Source organism: Sus scrofa, chromosome 15 (genome assembly GCF_054392235.1).
Source record: "Sus scrofa isolate SSC_HxYL_T2T_F1_AM1 chromosome 15, Sscrofa_HxYL_maternal_Yorkshire_Landrace_v2.0, whole genome shotgun sequence".
Classification (NCBI taxonomy): Eukaryota; Metazoa; Chordata; class Mammalia; order Artiodactyla; family Suidae; genus Sus; species Sus scrofa.
The window spans coordinates 146,610,118-146,623,867 of record NC_139397.1 but is presented as its reverse complement, the minus strand read 5'-3'; the positions used below and the strand labels follow the sequence as shown (position 1 = coordinate 146,623,867).

The window sequence follows — 13,750 nt, the reverse complement described above, 5'->3', positions numbered from 1 at the left end:
AAGAGAGCCCGGGTGGACATCAGCCTTAACTATCCTCCTTCGGACAAAGCCTGACCACTGGGAGCTCAAAATGCCTGACGAAGGTGCCAGGAGGCGGCGTGACAGGCCAACCACAGAGGATGTCACCAGAAACCCAGAGAGTCGAAATCCTCTTCTCAATTGCTTGGGGGTTTTTTTTGCTGTTGTTTTTTAAAAAACACATGTTTCGTAATGGAGCTCAGAGGGAGTCCTGGGCAGCCACCGAGGCAGAATATTCGGTGACATCAGGCTGGGCAGTCCATGGCTTCTGAAGAGGACCCGGGACGCTCATGGTCACGGGCTCTGCTCTCCAGATTTTGTAGATTCGTGAATTTTCTCTGGCTGGGAAATTTGGTTAAACATCTCAAGTTTTAAAAGGAGCTAGGTGAAGGTTTATTTTTTTTCCCAGCAGAACAGTTCAAGTCCTGTCCCAAATTAACTCCGAATTCCTCAATTAGAAATTAAGATATTGTTTCTTCAGAGCCAAGGTTTTATTCTTCAAAAATGACATTCCACTAATTAGCTTCTGAAAATTACCCCATCATTTCCTTGATGACCCTTCATAGATTTTTGGCAACCCGCACTTCGCACTGACTGCAGGACAGACCCCGCTCCCTGACCTGCAGTCTTGCATAAGGAGCAGATGGGTCCATACATGCATGGCTCTGTGGTGTTTACGCTACTTGACTTCATCTTACTAAGAAGTTGGTTAGGTGCAACGTGAGGAGCAAGATGTCAGGTGATCGATCACTTTTGTGTCTGCCTGGCTGTTTGATGACATGCACGTAACTTGCAATGATGAGCTGGAGCTGGCTCTCATCCCTTGCCAACCAAGTGCATTGCTTCACAACCCTGTGCTCAATGATATCATATTGGTAGCTTGACATCAGCTATGGTGGGAGTACTTATACCAGGAAACATGGGAAATACTTCAAATCTGGGCTCTTTGTGGGGTGGCAGAGTAGTGCTTAGAAAATATTTGGAAGAAACAGGAAACCCAAAATACTCACCTGTGCAGAGTGGAACTAGAGAGCAAGGGTATAGGAGAGAGTTTCTCTTTTGCTTTTTGAATTTTTTTATTATGCACATCACTCTTTTTTAAAAAGAGGACTTTCTTTTTTAAGAACAAAGGCTTCCTACAGTCTTTATTAATCCCATACCATCAGATGGAAACTGCCTGGGCCGAGCTGTTGGGTTGAGGAAGAGATCAGAGCCTGGAGATGTGTCATCGCGGTGGCCTCAGTGCAGCAACATCCGGGGGAATGGAGATGGGGGCTGGGCAGAGGCAGGGCCCCGAGGATGGACAGAGTGCTGAGTGGTCCTTCTAGAACCCAAAGTCAGGCCAAGATGTCAGGCTAAAATTCAAGTCACTAAATCCCAAGGATCTGAAAGACAGGTGTAGAGTTCCCCTGTGGCACAAAGGAATTGGCTGTGTCTCTGGAGCTCTGGGATGCAGGTTTGATCTCTAGCCCAGCACAGTGGATTAAGGATGGATCCAGAGTTGGCACAGTTATGATGTAAATGGCGACACATTTGATCCCTGGCCCGGGAACTCCACTGGTCCTGGGGTGGCCAAAAAAGAAAAAGGAAGGAGTTCCCGTCGTGGCGCAGTGGTTAACGAATCCGACTAGGAACCATGAGGTTGCGGGTTCGGTCCCTGCCCTTGCTCAGTGGGTTGACGATCCGGCGTTGCCATGAGCTGTGGTGTAGGTTGCAGAAACGGCTCGGATCCCGCGTTGCTGTGGCTCTGGCGTAGGCTGGTGGCTACAGCTCCGATTCAACCCCTAGCCTGGGAACCTCCATATGCCGCGGGAGCGGCCCAAGAAATGGCAAAAAGACAAAAAAAAAAAAAAAAAAAAAAGAAAAAGGAAGAAAGAAAGAAAGATGGGTGTGAAGATAGGTGCCCCCAAAATGATGTTGCTCCAGGGAGAGCAAGGGAGGCTAAGACCTGATAAAAAAGGGGTACAAGGTTCACAGGAGCAGCTTTTAGGTCATGGAGCTGAAGGGCAAATTTTAGGTCATTTCCAAGACCATTTGCCCTGCGGTGTAAATGACAAAGGGGACATCAGCTCTGCCCAGGAGGGAAGGAGGGCCAACTGGGGCAGTGAGGAAACAAGGAGAGAGAGGTTCCCCAACACTGGGGAAAAGGCGCCCCAGTGCAGTGGGAGGCTGCAGTAACAAGTTCCAGGGAAAGACACAGAGCTCCAGGTGGATTCCAGGAGCCTCATCACCCTGCAAAACAGACCCAAGAGGCTCTGCTCAGTGTCTGGGGGTGGCGGTAGACGATCCCATTGGAGGACTTGGCAGTGGCTTTGAAATTCTAAGTAGGGATCATGGAGGCCCCAGGAGCAAGGATGAGCCACAGGCAGGAAACACCCATCCAGATGCAGCAAGACAGGATGCGGTGGGCAGCTGTAGAGAGGCTGGCAGGATGGGGAGGGAGGATGCAGTGGGCAGCTGTAGAGAGGCTGGCAGGATGGGGATGCTGGGACAGCATCCCTTCCCTCCCCGAGGGCCGGATGCTTTGTAAAGGAGACTTCAGGAACCTGAGCCACGAGGGGGCCATAACTGCAGAGGATGGCCAGGAAACCGGGGGAGCGGGGGCAAGGGGATGCATGGGCTGTGCCCTGTGGCAACAGTCTGTGCCAAGAGCCAAATGCCACAGTCGGTGCTCTCCATGGCCCTTAAACATTTCCAAAGTCCACCTGACAGTGCAGGCAGCACCCACTAAAATCTTGTCAAAGAGAGCTGCTGCTAGTCGCAAGGGAACTGAAGAGCCCGCTGCACAGACACCTAACGGTGGTGATGAGCAACGTGGACTAAAAGGGCCAGGACTTGGCCACCTCCCCCCGCAACCAGGGATTGACCCAAGCCACAGCAGTGACAACATCAGATCCATAACCAGCTGAGCCACCAGGGAACTCCCCCCTCTTTCTTTTTAACTTGCTGCTAAAGTTCTTCATTTTTTATGTAAATTAGAGGCATAAATCTCCTATCACTGGCCCAGGATGTTCCCTGTCTCCTTCCACACTGCTGAGAATTGAGCAACCTTAAAATGCTGCTGGCTACTGGAGTTCCCGTCGTGGCACAGTGGTTAGCAAATCCGACTAGGAACCATGGGGTTGCAGGGTCGATCCCTGGCCTCGCTCAGTGGGTTAAGGATTGGGCGTTGCTGTGGCTGTGGTGTAGGCCGGCAGCTACAGCTCCGATTCAACCCCTAGCCTGGGAACTTCCAAATGCCACGGGTGCGGCCCTGAAAAGACAAAAAAGACCAAAAAAAAAAAAAAATTGCTGCTGGCTGCTGATTAATTACCATCGGTGCCCCCAACCCGCATGTCAATTACAGTAAGCTAAGTCAGTTCCTGCTGACATTTGCTGTCAATTATGTTGAAGGCTGAGTTCACATGGACACCACTACATCATAATATCCAACAGCTACAGCTATTTGGGGGCATATTTTACAGTGAACTTGTCCCCCAAAGCCTGTCAGGAGACCAACAACCCATCAGGAGACAATCAGAGGAAGGCCCAGCCTCAGTCACTTACTTAACCAACATGGAGACTCGTGGCTGCTGTCTGCCGGGCTGAGCTCCGAGGATGCAGAGAGGAACTGGCCCCAAAAAGAGGAGAGGAGGGGCCAGGCTGTAGGCCCTAAGGAGAGCCTGCTGCTGTTATTTGTGACTCTATCTTTTGCACCCAACAGGAGGCCTAGCATTTAGTAGGTGCTCAATAAAAAATAAATCAGAAGTTAAAAATATGACATGATGTCTTGATAACACAGATTTGGGAGATCAGGAGGAAAGAGTTATTTCTGCTAGGGAACTGAGGAAGCCTTTGCAGAAGAGGCCACAGGACCAAGCTGGTCCTTGAATGTGGGAGTCAACAGGCAGAAAAGGGAGAAGGGCAGTCCCGGAAGAGGGCAGCAAAGAGGAGGGTGCAATGTGCCAAGAGCTCGGGCAGGAAGGAAGGCTGGATGAGGAAGGATCTTGAACTGCAGTAGGTCCAGGCCCTACAGACACTACGCTCTGGTTGTAGATTCTGTTGCCCACATGACAAGTTCTTCTTAGAATCATGAGCCAAGTGGCCTCTTTAGAAAGATTTCTTTCCTGTTGTCAAATGGTGAAAACTTGCTGAGTTTCCTTTCTCACCTTCACTGCCAGGGAGCTCGTGAAGTGCTGAGTTCCTTATACGTTTTCATGTCCCCTAACCATCCCATACAGGACTCTTCACCTATAGATCTTATATGAGCTGCCTCACAATAAAATATCATCTTAAAACAATGCTCATTTATGCTTCAGTTTCTCAAAGGAGTCTGAGCCTGACTCTCTGCAGGGCTTCAGTCGAGGGGTTGGCCAGGGCTGGGGTCTCATCTGAGGCCTGACTGGGGCAGAATCCACCTGCTTGCAAGTTCATGTGGTTTGGACAGAATTCAGTTCTTTACAGGTGTCAGGCAGAGGGCTCCGCTTCTTGCTTGGTGTCAGCTGGTATCTCGGAAATCTCACCCTCTCCGTAGGCAGTTCACACTGCGGCACCTGCTTTTCTTCAAAGCCAGCAGGGGAGGAGGCATCCTGACAAGAGGGCTGCAACAATCTTGTGTGACATAATCACATGCACACAATCACACCTCTCCTTAGCTTTGCCCTCGTCTCTTGGTTAGAACGAGCCCCCCTCTCCCCACCCCCTCATCTCCCTCCCACATTCGGGGCCTGAAGACCAGGAGGAAGGATCGAGATCTTTCCACCACAGTGCTCATCGGAGAGCAATCATTAGTTCACGGAACTGCTCCTTTTAGCAACAAAGGGCATCACGTCACATCGACACACATACTGTTTCTCCAAAGAGGCAGGAGGTAGCTCTCTCCCTGCTCCCACGGCATCTGCTACTGCGCTGGGCACAACAAGTGGATAAATACGACATGACGGGAACTTAGAGGATCCGCATCACTGCCAACAAGACCTGGAGTTTTCCACCGTCGAGGTGATTTTCTGATTCTCATAAATTTCTCGATGGACACATAGAATTTAAAAATCCCATAGAACAAATGTAACAGCCACGAAGTGGGAACCAGGTCAGACGTCACTGTTATGAACTTGGCCCTTCCCTGGAAAAATGTCTCCTCCCCTCCAGCCTCTGCTGGTTTCCCTGCGCTACAGAGGAGCCACGGACAGTAATACCGTTTCCTGATTCTGTTGCTGCAGAATTTCACAGCACAGTCGGAGAGCCTGGGCTCTAGGGTCAGATGACCTGGTTGGCATCAAGCTTAGCCATGGACTGTTGACTTCCAGTAACGATGGCAAACGCTTCTTTAGTAACTGCTATAGGCCAGGCTCTGTACATAAAGTTCATTTAAATTTATATAAATTTATTTAAGCCATAGGACCACACCCTGGGGGGCAGGCACCATTAGTAACCCCATTTTATAGATGGGAAAACTGAAGGAGAATGGTTAAGGCCAGGGCTTCGGATCCTCAACCAGAGCAAGAACATGGAGACTGAAGTGTCATGGTGGACGGGACAGTGGAGGACAAAGGATGCCAGTGCTCTTGGCTTCTCTAACCTGCTCTCCTCACTGCCAAACCTGGCCAAGGACAGGCAGAAACCGCGTGGTTTACCATTTGAGTCACTCGTATTGACTAAGAGTTTAAACATGACTTGCATCCCTGTGCAGGGTGTGGAGAGAAGAAAGGAGAAGCTGTCTCAGCTTCTGGAACCTTCCACCACCTCTACAAGGGCAAGAGCGTCTGAGTTGGTCTATGAGCAGGAGGGAGCTCAGGGACCAAAACTTCCTCCTAATGGGACAGCTGGGGGGTAAGGGGTAGGCGAGGTTCCGCCTCAGAGAGCAGAGAAGAGGGGAAGGGACCCCGCACAGGGAAAAAGTGGGCACAGTTGACAAAGACACTCCTGAAAAATAAAAAATAAATAAAAAATAAAGGGAGTTCCCCTCATGGCTCATTGATTAATGATCCCAACTAGGAACCATGAGGACACGGGTTCAATCCCTGGCCTTGCTCAGTGGGTTAAGGATCCGGTGTTGCCACGAGCTGTGGTGTAGTTCACAGATGTGGCTCGGATCTGGCGTGGCTGTGGTTGTGGTGTAGGCCAGCAGTTGTAGCTCCAATTCAACCCCAACCCCTAGCCTGGGAACCTCCATATCCAGCAGGTGCGGCCCTAAAAGGATAAAAAAAAAAAGACACACCTGGAGAAAAGGCCCGTTCAGAAGACTTGGGCTCCCCCATGACGGCTTAGGAAACAAGATAATGCCGCAGGGGGAAAGGAGCCGCCACTCCAAGGGATCTAGGGACATTCCCTTCTCTCCCACTCGCCACAGCAAGAGGGCTCTGGGCCTCCATGGATCTGGGCGGCGCTTCCCCTCCATCCTTCTCCCATCCTCTCCTCCAATGGACGCTGCCTCCGGTGGTCAGTCTGCAGGGAGGGGACCCGCCAGGGATTCCAAAAACCCCACAGAGCCAGACACGGTCTTCATCGAGGACTCCCCTCCTCTTCGAGGACGGCCCCCTCACCCCTGTACCCCAGCTTGGACGCCGCCGTGGGAGTCTGGCTTCTCTGGCTGAGCTCAGCAAGCCTCACTCCGTTTCTTGCACACACAGTTTCTTGCACTTTTCCCGCCAGCATGGCCGGAAAATTGGTTCCCTTGGCGCGCAGACACAAACAAACTGAACGCAGCTCAGCGTGGACAGGGCAGGATCGGGCTTCGGACACACAGTCCCCGTGGGGCTCATGGGGATCGCGGGCCTGTCCTCACTCCCTCGGGCCTCCCCCGCCCCTCTCACTCCACCCCCCTTTCTGCAGGCCCCTCTCTCCTTCCTCCCTGAGGCGGGGGGCGGTTCCAGGATCACAGAGGGGTCCCCCGCGCTCTGGTGCTTTCTGTCCGCTAGTGTGCCCAATTTCCCGCAGGGGCGGGTGACTTTCTGCCCCGGAGATGCCCGCGCGTGGTGGCCTCGTACGGCGATCTCCGGCTGCGCCGGGCTGCGCGCGCGCCTGGGTGCCCGTCTGCGCCGCCCGCCCCTTGGGAGAAACATGAGGGTATCATATCAGCTGGAGGCAGAGGCAGCCCGGCTCGGGCTCTGCGGACACTGAACCGCCTGACCGCCCCCCACCCCCGGCTCCCTAACGTGCCGCCCCAGAGGAACTGGGGTCGCCAAGGGCGCCTCACGAAGCGCAGAGGCACTCGGGCCGGGTGACCGTCAACTTTGCGCACAAATATGGGGCTTAGGGGCCGCAGGCCTTGGCGGCGGGGACTGGACGGCCAGAGCGGTGCGTCTGGAGAGAGCTTGGCTCCTCCGCAAGGGACTTCGGAGTCCCGCTGGGGGTGCCGCTCGGCCCGGGCGGGGGGGACCGGGGACGGGGAGGCGGCTCTGCCAAGCTCCTGTTGAGCCCTGCGGCGCGCTCGGGAGAGGCGGGCCCGCTCGCAGGCACTGCCGGGGACGCGGGAACAAAGACGGCCCGCGGCCGGATGCAGTCATGGAAAAACCCATCGGGGCGCCGGGGCGGGGGCGGCAGGGGAGGGGCGGCGCGCGCCAGCCAGCCTTGCCACCCTTGCCACCCTAGGCGGCCCGACCGGGTGGGGCTGCTCTCGGACCCCGCCCCGGAGCGCTCCTCGCCGGCGGAGAGGAGGCCCGGGAAAACAGAAAATGCTGGGCGGGAAGGGGAGGCCTGCGGACCGAGAACCAGAAGCGTCCTGGTTCCGGGTGCTGCCCGCCAGGCTCTCGGCCGGGAGGGGAGGGTGGCCCGGCCGGCGCACGCCGGGTACACGCGGCGCTGCACACCGCCACTTGGCGGCTGCGGCAGCGGGTGGCGGCTGGCCCATAGGGGGCGCGCACAGACCCAGGCAATGGCGCGGACGCGTGTGCGGCGGCTCACACGCCTCTGCATACACATGATCACTTACACGCACGTGCGGCTAGACACGCGAGCTGCCCTCAGCTCCCAGCACGGAGGCGAGGAAAGTGTCCTACCGAGGGGGGCCGAATTAGAGGCTCGTTAGCTGGTCCCCGCGGCTAGTGGCAGAACCCTAGGAGCTGGGGGCGAGGGTCTTAGAAGAAACAGAGGCTAGGGTCCCCCCACCCCCACTTTACAGGTGCGTGCCCAGGTCCCATCCCCGGGCTGGAGTTTGCTTCTCACGCAGGACGCTGCCGCGCTGTCTTTGTCTTTGGAACCTGCCTGGAGACCGGGAGGCGTAAGGACATTTTTTTTTCTTTCTTTAGAAAAGGAAAGTGTTGGCGCAAGTTGGACTCAGTGACTTCAGAGGCCTTTTCCAGTTATGACTTATTATGAAGAAGGAACTGGCCCCAGAGGCCATAAAAGGAGTTGGTAGGAGCAGAGAAAAAAACTTTGGGTGCCTGGTTTGGCCCCAGCCACAGGCTCCAATGGAAATGCAGACGAGGACCTGGTTCTGGGGGCCCAGGGCCAGATTCTGGAGCAGAAGAGACCCCAGGTTTTGCCTGAATGGGGAGGCTGTTGGGTTGGGGTGGCAGGTGTGGGATTCCTGAAAGCCAGACACAATGAAGCAGAAGCCCACAACCTCAAAAGTTTCAAGTTCAAGAAGAGGGCTACATTTATGAACCCTGGCTTTTGAAACTGTTGTGGGAGTACAGTTGCCGCAGGGGCTCTAGCCTCCACTCAGAAAACGGGGTCCAGAGAAGCAGGTACACCAGCAACAGGACGGGGTCAGACGGGCTGCCATGTACTTGTGGTCCCCTTGGGAAGTGAGGTTGGAATCAAATGACCTAGCCCTGCTTCTCTCTAATTTCCTGGTTTGGGGGATCTTACCCAGCATCTTTGGGCCTCAAAGATGCTGCTCATCTGTAGGCACAAGAGCTCCTCCGTAGGGGTGTTTTGGGGATTGAAAGTGGTATAAGCCCCCATTCCATCCTGCCTTCCCTCCTTTTCCACTTCTCAAAGTCCCTGGTGCTTGCTCACTAGGACTCCTTCCAAGTCCTAGTTTCCCGAGAGCAGGTGGGGTCCAGTGGGACGAAGGCTGGGGAGCAGCGCCCCCTGGTGGGTGATATCAGGAGGGCGCAGTCCGTCTGCGAGGACACGCCTGGGCTAATCTGCTTAGTGCCTGCTGGGCTCTGGCGAGTCCAGCCTCCCTGCGCGGATCCTGGAGCTCTCCTCGGGGAAGTTTTTCCTTCTTGCCTCAGTTACTCCCTTGAGCAAGCACAGAGAATCCTGTTTCTCCGCAGCAGACTCTCCTCTGCCCTCACACAGCCCAGCTTCTCCTATTTTCACAGGCTTCTTTCACTTCTGCTGCGGAGGAATCCCTTTGGCATTTATACTGCGCTGCCCAGCTTACGAAGCACTTCGATACACATTGCTTGTCCCTGAGGCGTGCTGTTTCTAGGTGGCGATGGCGCTAGACGGATAAAAGATCGTGATTTGGAGCGCGGCTCCAGCCCAGTGGACTGGTTTGGATCCTGCCTCCTCCATCCAGCTGTGTAACCAGAGCAACGTTCAAAACATTGAATAACCAGTAGGACAGGCAGGGACCAATCAGAACAGACCCTGCCCTAAACACCAGGTACAGCCATATGTGTGTACCTGCTGAAGATTCTGGAATAATCTCAACCTCCTTGGGCCTCAGTGTTTGTACCTGCAGTATGGACACAATGATCCGAATAGTACCACTCTCTAGGGCTGTAGTGAAGGCTAAATTAGTTAATGCATATAAACGATTGAGAAACCATTGTCTGCCACATAGAAGAGAGCTTTATTACTCAGACTCAGTGACCCAGGGAGATTGCCACTCGTAAGGGCGATCCTTAGATGAGCCCACTGTATGCACCCAAACCTGCCTCCTGGCTCCCCTACTCCTTCCCACACCTCCTGGTCTGGCCCTCTGGTTATTCTACTCTCTAGAAGTGTGTGCCTCTCAAACCTTCCCATGTATGCAAATTTCTGGAAGATCTTGTTACCCTGCAGAATTGCAGATTCTGATGGAGGAGGTCTGTGTGGGGCTTGGGATTCTCTAGTTCCTACCAGCTCCCAGGCGGTGCTGATGCGTGTCTGAGAAGCAAGACTCGTGAAGATCCCTGCAGAAACAAAGGTGTCAGCTGATCCATCTGGCAGTGTTTACTGAGCACCTACTCAATGCAAGGCTGTGTAAGGATCCAAACAGTCCGAGGGCTGGCTTGCAACTTTAAGCAGCAGAGAAGTTGCTGCACGAACACAGGTTGAAACTAACAATCAGGCCAAGGGGCTAACGTGCCAAATGGTGGGAGGTACATGCGGGGAATCCATTCTCTTCCCCGCAGCCAGAGAGATGCTTTCAACAGGGAAAGATTTTTTTTTTTGCCTTTGTCTTTTGGGTTTTTTTTTTTTTTTTTTTTTTTGTCTTTTTAGGGCCGCATCCTCGACATATGGAGGTTCCCAGGCTGGGGGTTGAATCAGAGCTGTAGCTGCCAGCCTACACCACAGCCACAGCAACACCAGATCCGAGCCGTGTCTGCGACCTACACCACAGCTCACGGTCCCTGTCTTGATGTTCTTGGTACTTTTTGAACAAGGGGCTTTGCGTTTTCATTTTGCACTTGGGCCCCATATGTTAGGTAGCTGGTTCTGCTCACCAGCTCTGGTTCCTCGGGCCAGGATCGTTTCCCAGAGATCAGCTGGGAGAGGTGGGAGGAGAAGTGGACCTGGGTGACTCCTTTTATTTATTTATTTTTTTTAGGGCCACACCTGCGGCATATGGAAATCCCAGGATAGGGGTCGAATCGAGCTGTAGCTGCCGGCCTACACCACAGCCGCAGCAAAGCCAGCTCTGAGCCATTTGCAGCAATGAGGGAGCCTTAACCCACTGAGCAAGGGCCAGGGTTTGAACCCATGTCCTCAAGGATACTAGTCAGGTTCTTAACCTGTTAAGCCACAAGGGGAACTCCCCGGGTGAGTCCTTGAACAGGTCCTGTGTGTGAAACTGAGATCACAGAGTCGGGTTCGTCCAGAGAGGAGGAGAGGACGAGGGCTGGAGGCTCTTTTCAAGAGAGGATGGGGCTGTGGAGACGCACTGCCCGGGAAAGCCAGCCCCGGGGCCACTCTCTGAGAGAGGCCAGATGCCGCCTGCCATCCAAGCTGTCAGACTGTTGATAAGAGCCATGAAGATTCGCCCGGAGGGGGCAGATGCCTGGCTTGGGTGGGACAGGCAGGGCGCCCTGGCTCCTTCGCCAACAGCTGCTCTGGATGCTCAGCTTGTTCTCTGTGGCCTGGGTTCAGATACCGTGTCTCTGAGTCCAGCCTGGCCTGGAGACAGGCTGTCAGAGGCTTGGGTGTTACCCTGTTGTGACAGGTGCCATTAGGAGGGAGGAGCCTGAGAGGCCTGGATAGACTGTGTCACTTAAGTCCTGAGACCTAGTTACACGGCTGAGTCCCGAGGGTCCCCCAGGCTGGCCTGGGCCAGGTCTTGGGCCCAAATTTAGGTCACTGCCTTCTCACCCCTCACATTCTCTCTGCTCCCGCAGTGTCTTGTCCCTCACCTTCTTCCTCTCCAGCTCGGAACCTCAGCCTCCCTCCTCTGTGACTGGTGCCACCTGCCTCGGTTTACACATGTACTTGTCACTTTCACTCTCGCAGTTTACTGTCAGTGGGCAGGACGAGGGTCTGTTCCCTAGCTTGTCCCTTGTCCTGCACTCATTTTTCTTTTTCTTTTTTTCCGCCACACTCATGCCATGTGGAAGTTCCCCAGCCAGGGATTGAACCCTCACCACAGCAGTGACCCCAGCCGCTGCAGTGCCAAAAGCCAGATCCTTAACCTGCTGTGCCACAGGGGAACTCCCGCAGTCATTTTTGAACAAGGGGCCTCTCATTTTATTTTTGTACTGTGACCCCTACATTATGGAACCTGACCTGCTGATCTGCTCTCACCAGGGCAGGAGGACAGGTTCCAAGGCGCTGGAGATCCCAACCTGACAAGGGGTTCCGAGTGCCAGAGGCATCTCATGTACTCTGGAAGGGGAGTGAATGTCCACGGGCCCACAGGAAGGCCATGCTGAGCGCCTACTGTGTGCCAGTGAGGGTGACAGTGCGGGGCCAGACTGCTACAAACAGAAGCGCTTTTCTTCAGGGAGTTTACCCAGGAGAGCGTTTATAAGTCAGACAAAGCCTGGCGTCCAGGGGCCTCCTGGGCAGGAGTGGGGAGAAAACCCGGGCAGCGGGGAGCCAAGTTGGGGAGCCCTGCTTTGGGCGCAGACCCCGCCCTGCCTGGGTCGCCGGCCTCCGAGAGCTGAAAGGGCCTCTGTGCTCCGTCCCCCGCCTGCCCGCCGGCCAGGAGCGCATTTCCTCAGCTGCGCCAGACCCCGGAGGCTCCGCAGACCCTCTGGGGACAGACACAAATAGTTCCCGGCCCTGCTGCCCGGGCCAGTTACCTTGGGAACCAAACTCAATCGCCTGACGTCATCGGGCCGTTGCATAGCAACCGGCAGAAACTCTCCCTCCAGCCTCCAGCTCTCCCCGCCTCCGCGGAGAGGTCGCCGTCGCCATGGAGACAGCGGGGCTGGGCAGGGTGGAGGATGCCCCCGACCCGCCGGCGCTGTTCTCGCCGCCCCTTGCCTGCTGGGCGGCGCCCTCCGCTGTGATCCGGGGCTGCTCCTTTCCGCGGCGGAAGGGAACCAGTCCCAGCGGAGGAAAGGTCGCCGCCTGGCTTCGGGCCGCCCGGCGAGGGCCCGGTGGTGGCCTAAGTGCGCTGCACAGCCCTTGGGATTTCTCTCCCAGAGAGAGGCCCTTGTTCCCATCTGACGGCCCCCTTTTGGATTCCAGTCTCATTGCTCACCAGGCCTCAACCTGGGCTCCTGCTCTGGTAACAAGGAGCAGGTGGCGGCACCGTCCCAGGCCCCTCCCCTGCAGTCGCCCAGGACATCTCAGTCGCGCTTGGCCACCTGCCTTGCGGGAGGAGACACGAGGCCCTGCTCGCACACTCTGCTCCGGTTCCTGGTCCCCTCCTCCACTCCTGTGCCTGCCCCTGGCGTCTGTGCTATGATGATGCGATCCGTGTTTACTGGGCCCTGCCTGGGTGCGGTTCGGCCAGGCCACCCCTGGGTGGGAGGAAGGGGGAGGGAGGTGCCTAGCTGACCATTTCCCATAGTTTCTGGCGTGGGTGTTGTTCTGAGGCTCCTCCATCTCCCCGCCCATTTCTGCTTCACACCATAGCAGATCATAAATTGCTGAATCCCAAAGCCCAGTCTGGGAGATAAGGCCCAGAACCCCTCAGGGGCCAGCAACAATCTGCCGCTATGTCCTGCCCCCCTCTGCCCCAACTTACCCATCTTAGACCAGGGGTAACCCCGGTGGTACTCTTCCAGGTAGAGGCCAGTGGCTACAGTTCCGATTAGACCCCTAGCCTGGGAACCTCCATATGCCACGGGTGCGGCCCTAGAAAAGACAAAAAAAAAAAAAAAACCCCAAAAAACCCCAAAAATCCCCCACTGTATTTTGACAAGCAGTAATAAAATACATGTGATCAGAAACAAAACATGTGTTTTAGGTGATATTTAATATTCAGACGTCTAGGAGTTCCCCGGTGGTCTAGTGGTTAAGGATCTGGCATTGTCACTACTGTGGCTTGGTTTCAGTCCCTGGCCCAGAAACTTCCACATGCCACAAGAGTGGCAAAAAAAAAAAAAAAAAAAAATCAGAGATTCAAAGGAATAATTTTCAAAGCATGGAGTTGGAGAGAAAACACTTCAGAACGCCTCAGATCTTTCCAAAGTACATGGTCTGATTGTGG

The 13,750-nt window shown here is 54.9% G+C and overlaps 1 long non-coding RNA gene across 2 annotated transcripts; it reads left to right on the top strand.

Annotated features, from left to right (window-relative positions):
* The first annotated feature begins 7,045 nt into the window (after positions 1-7,045).
* On the top strand, positions 7,046-13,495 carry LOC146396197 (uncharacterized). Of its 2 annotated transcripts, XR_014829448.1 has the most exons (3): positions 7,046-7,293; positions 8,117-8,215; positions 9,270-13,495. It is a non-coding gene; the product is annotated as an uncharacterized LOC146396197 (long non-coding RNA). The 2 variants fall into 2 exon arrangements; XR_014829447.1 differs by lacking the exon at positions 7,046-7,293 and having other exon boundaries at positions 7,910-8,215.
* Positions 13,496-13,750: the final 255 nt, after the last annotated feature.